Source organism: Triticum urartu, chromosome 1A (genome assembly GCF_056163025.1).
Source record: "Triticum urartu cultivar PI428250 chromosome 1A, HENAU_Tu73, whole genome shotgun sequence".
NCBI lineage: Eukaryota > Viridiplantae > Streptophyta > Magnoliopsida > Poales > Poaceae > Triticum > Triticum urartu.
In genome coordinates this window covers 581,727,644-581,733,178 of record NC_141873.1, presented here as the reverse complement: position 1 = coordinate 581,733,178, position 5,535 = coordinate 581,727,644, and the positions used below count along the sequence as shown (strand labels likewise).

The 5,535-nt window shown below is 42.7% G+C and overlaps 1 long non-coding RNA gene across 3 annotated transcripts; it reads left to right on the top strand.

The window, feature by feature from the left end:
* The first annotated feature begins 937 nt into the window (after positions 1–937).
* On the top strand, positions 938–4,461 carry LOC147993045 (uncharacterized). Of its 3 annotated transcripts, none has more exons than XR_015610060.1 (4): positions 938–1,153; positions 1,215–1,356; positions 1,531–2,893; positions 3,530–4,461. It is a non-coding gene; the product is annotated as an uncharacterized LOC147993045 (long non-coding RNA). The 3 variants fall into 3 exon arrangements; XR_015610059.1 differs by having other exon boundaries at positions 1,531–3,754; positions 3,841–4,460; XR_015610057.1 differs by having other exon boundaries at positions 1,531–4,461.
* Positions 4,462–5,535: the final 1,074 nt, after the last annotated feature.

Here is a 5,535-nt window from a genome sequence, read left to right as displayed (position 1 = left end):
TCTCACTGGGACGGAAAGCCCTTGACGCCAATCGCCCCACCTCTTCGTCTTCGATCTTGCGCGCCGCGGTCCAACAATTCAATTTAATTCCATAAGAGTTTCTGTTTTTTAGTCAAGCGATAATTCTTAAAGTATTCACGTTGATCCAATGTGTCCCCCATTATCAGGTGGAACAGGGTTTTTTCGGAATTATCAAAATAGTGTTTCCATCTTCATGAGTAGCAAGTACAGCTATTTTTTTTGTATTTTATGTTCCATATCCATAACTAAGATATAAAACAAATTAGAACTGAAAATAAAAACTACTTAGTGATGAAGCAAACAAACACACACAAGAATATTCACCCCACGCTATTGCTCCCCGGCAACGCCGCCAGAAAAAGGTCTTGATAACCAACAAGTATAGGGGATCAATTATGGAGTGTCGAACCCAACGAGGAGCTAAAGATAGAACAAATATCTCCTCAAGTTCAATCGATCACCGATACAACTCTACGCATACTTAACGTTTGATTTACCTACAACAAGAATAAAACTAGAAATACTTCGCGAGAATAAAACTACGAATAATTTGCAAGATAATAAAAGTTAGTTGTTTAGTAGAAATCTTTTGTCACACAAGAAAGTTATTTGTCCCTAGGCAATCGATAACTAGAACGATAATCATTATTGCAATTTTATATGAGGGAAAGGCATGAGGTAACATACTTTTCATACTTGGATCATTTAAAAACATTATAACTGTGCACCCTAGGAGCTCTCTTAGGCCATCATTGATTTTGGCCGTCAAATCGCTCATCCCGATCATTCTTGGACGTCCGATGTGCCTCTTGCTCCGGTGGTGTGGGCCGCTATTCCTGGCACAAAATCGGAGGCCCCTCCTTTGCTGGTATGAGTTAACATCTGATCCCCAAAGAACGGTCCAGAGATGCCCCCGTCCTCTCCCTCCCCTCCCTGAACCCTACGTCCCTACCCCTCATATCTCCCAAACTGACCGCCTTTGTCGTCACCTCAAGAGAGAGATGGAGAGGCTATCCAAAAGGTGAGGACGGTGGGGGCGAGTTGTTGAAGAGAGTTGAGCCACCCTTAAACTAGTTAATTCCCCATGTCGTCAGCAAGATCTTGGTCCATATCCGTTCATCTCACGCTAGAGGTATGATGGTGCTTCGTCACGGATTTCTGAACAAACAGGTGCCTACTCTTGATTCGTATAGGTTAGGATTTGCGCAGATGGGGGAGGCGGCGGAGAAGGATGATCGAGGACTCTAGGAGGGGAAGGAGGAGATGGTGACCAGCACGGTTCCTCCGACCAGGAAGACGCGGGCACTCACGGGGGTGGATGAGTCTTCTCCAACGGTGCGCCGAAATCCAAACCCACCTGCGATTTTTTGCCCCCAATTTTCTCTTCTTCTGGAAGTATTTGGGTTGTGTTCAGGTGGTGTTGGTCTTGACCACTTGACGCTTCTTGCTCTTAATTGTTCAATTGCTTTGAATTGGTGTAAATTGAGATGCTTTTGGACGCCATGATAGAGGCCAGGAAGGGGTTGATGGAGAGGGAGAGGGAGAGGGATCAACTCCCAGTCGGCATGCAAGGTCATGGCCATCCGGGCGTCGATGATGGCCCCGTGTGCGGTGTGCCTCAAAGTTTTGATGGTCCTCCTCCGATGCTGCCAGAATCATGGTCAGAGCCTGCTTGCACTTCATCGTGTATATTTTTATGAGAAACTTCATTGTGTTGTAAGACATGTTATTACCCCCACGAGCAAACGCAGTCACATCATCATCTTCAAGGCCAATATCAACGTGCTCCTGCGCTTCAGGCCCTTTGCCATCACGCTTCACTACCTCTCCCAAAACCACAGTAATGACAAATATAAATTAATTTCCAGTATACAATAGAGTTGTGCAGTACGACTTGCCCTTTCATGTTTTATTTTTTCTATATATTTAGTGGTACTTCTGAATCTTTCATAGCACAAGCATCCGTTTCTTCTTATGCATTCTATGTCACGTTTAGTAGCGGCAGCAAGACAGTGCTTTCTATGTCCTCAATTTGCTATTTTCAAATGCTTCATAGCAAGGATGCGTTCTCTCTTTGTGTTCACACCATTTGTTGAGAGATTGGAATATGTAACCAAGTAAATGCCAGTGATCTGACTTGGATCTTCAATTGGATACACATAAAATTAAAATTGTCTGAACATCTGTATGTTCTACGCATCATCCTGTAGTGGCATCTTGGGTGCTACCTTGGTCCAACACGTATGTGATTTGATTTGATTTCAGCATAACCTTCCAATTTAAATATTGCCTTAAGCATATCATGAAAGATTTGACCTTTTCCAAATGCAGCCAGGAGGGGCTTCTAAATGGTATTGGAAATGTGACGAAGATGATTATTTCAGCATACACTGAATAATGGAATGAGTTGTGCCATCCAACAACCACTACTATACTAGGATCTATATTGTCAAAAATATTGTTAGTGTGGTGATGTGCTTCCTTTGATGGTGGGCTTGCCCATCCTAACAATAAAAACAGCTGCTATTTACACAATATATTTCCAATAAAATCCACATACTTTATCTTAGTATAGCCTTCATTATGGTTTGGTTTAGCCTAAATGTTGGCACACTATGGAAAAGTTGAAGTTTCTCTTTCAAGGTATAGTGGCAGCATCATGATTGTGCATTTCTAAGCTCCTGCACTTGCAGCTCTTGCATTTTTTGGTAGCATTGGGCTTAGAAAATATAAAAAGTCACTCGGCTTTCACTGAGTGAGAGCACCAAAACTGCTACTACATTTTCTGAAGTGCTTTCCCATTATAATGATCGTCAGATCAAAGGAATTCAAGGTGCATATCTTTGACAAGCCAAGTGGGATTGCGGCTCAGGTACTCATCAAGCATAATCTCCCGAGACTTCAGGAAGCACCTCTCCGATCCTTGTTTTGATTCCAAGCTCTAGGTGCTTTCTGACATACATGTTTTCAGATTCCGTCACAGTCCATGACTATACTGGAATTAGTTAATCCCCTAAGAAAGCGAAAAATAAAAATTTCTAGCTTAAATTTGTTCTCTATTAAATCTTGTCATTCTAATCATTGTTGTTTGAATTAATATACATGTAGCATTTATGCCATCACTTCTTCAGTATACTCGTTTGAAGCCTGATTCACAAATTACTTGAGCCAAATTAATAGTAAGAAATAGAATCAGACGATGGTCTGTTTGTTGTACCCATTCAAAAAACATTATGGTTCTTCTTTGTCCACATAAATTAAATTGGGTGCCCTCAACCGTTAGAAGCCTCATTGCATGATTAAGGGTTCATGTAAAGATTAGATTTGTGTGCATGTCCATGACATATGGCATTGCATGACCCTACTACAAATTCAAAATGACATTTAGTTCAGCTTTTCAAGTTATTCTATACGACTGCATTATGACTTCATATAGTTACAGAAAATTCTACCATTTTACCGAAAAATGATAGGCGCAGCGCCAACATGGTAGTTCTTGTGTGATCAGGTCCCAATAATGCTCCTACGCGAGAATGATCCAAATGTAACCCTTATTATGGTTGCCACTGGCACACTGTTGCTCCCTACCATGGATACCTAAGTATGTATGTTCAGCGGAGATCTCCCCAAATTACAGAGTTTGTGGCCTTCCTCTTGGTGTGGTTAATCCCGACAACCTTTTTGACGAAGAAGAACTTTCATACTAACTTAAGGAGTAACCAGACAAATTCAGGTTATGATACCTCCTTGATACCTTGTTTCATTTATTATCTTACACATGCCCAAAACGTAGTTTATAAAATGCTTTTGTCATTGTAGGACATTATTGATATTGAGTATGCCACTGGAATAAAGTTGAGTGTATTCATTGTGCTGGTAGAATATAGGTGAGTGTATTCAATTTGTAGGCTTGTCAAAGCACTAAATAAGGAGCAGAAGAACAATAATGGTCACAAGATGGACATTCAGCGTTCAGGGTACACGATCGATGGTTACAAGGATTAAAGTTTTAACTTTTGGATGGCGGCATGCACATCTGCTTGTGCGAATCGAATGGAATGATTCCAGAGATCCATGATACACTCAAGAAAGTTGCAGAGCAGGAAGAGCTTGGATCAGAGGTATACTAAGATTTGAAAAATATTTGACCATCTAGATTGCTCTGTTATGCGATAATGTCAACAAAAGGTAGAAAATACATACCAATTGCTTGTTGTGGTGTTGCAAAATTATCAAAGTTTTTTATGGGAGAATCATACAACCATTTATTTAATTGATAAGATTACACATGAAATCTAGCATGTATTCTATTTGAAACATGCGAGGAGTTTAAGCAGTTGTGCTTCATCGTTTTAAGTTATTATTATGCAAAATTTCTTACGCATGTGGGACTGGATTTAAAAATCAAGATTCTTGATGTTTGAAATTTCTTGCATGGGGACTAAACATGTGCCCAGGGACACGTACACATATGGTTTTCGAATCCATTTTGGTGCATTATCACGGGTCTCATGTAGCTCAAATTTGATTTTTGCGCATTAAATCCCTAGGAAATCAATCAATGTATAAAAATAGACAAATGATCTCTGTTTTTCTTTTCAATTTTGAACACTACACTCCTTTGGTCGCATGTTTGCTGTAGAAAAAGTTTGACATGCATATTTGGGACACATGCACGTGGTGGTCCTAGAACACTCACTCGCGTGTGACTATACCTGGCCAAACCTCAGGCCGGGCCGGGCTTCGGGCCAGGCCTAGCCAAGCCCGAGGCAAAAAACCTAGGCCAGGGCCTGACCTGGCTCGGTCATCGGGCCTGGTTTTTGGGCCGAAGCCCGGGCCGAACGTGTAAAAGCCCGCCGGGCCTCGGGCCGGGCCCCTTCATAAAAGCGCAAAAACGACGGGCCCGGGCCCAGCCCGGCCTGGCCATCGGGCTCAAAATCTAGGCCCGAGCCCGGCCTGGGAGCAGCGTCGGGCCGGGCCGGGCCAGATCGGGCTTTTTCGGGTCGGGTCGGGCTTTTTCGGGCCGGCCCGTCCGGGCCGGCTGCCCATGGCCAGGACTACGTGTGACGCTCTCTGTGGCCTGCAAGGTCGTCCTCCATCACTATGACCTATTGCGAGAGAGGTTAATTTGATCAACAAGGATGGTCATTTTTTGTTTATGTTATGTACGGTAGGAGTGTGTGTGTGTGTGTGTGTGTGTGTATTACACGTCGAAGAGGGTGGGGGCAACATATACTATGCGTCATATAGGACAGTCACTCGTGTGTGATGCTTCCATCTATGGGCCCGCGAGGTCGTCCTCCGTAACTTTGACCCAACAAGAGAGGTTAAGTTGACCAACAAGCAGGTTTATTTTTGGTTTGTGTTACAGTAGGAGTATATAGTACGCGTCGAAGAGGGGAGAAGGGGATGTCCAGTTTTGTGAATACAATGCACAAATTTCTTCACATGCTCTCAAAGTATATTGTGTGATCTCACAGCATGAACCAAAGTATATATATAGACACAGACACA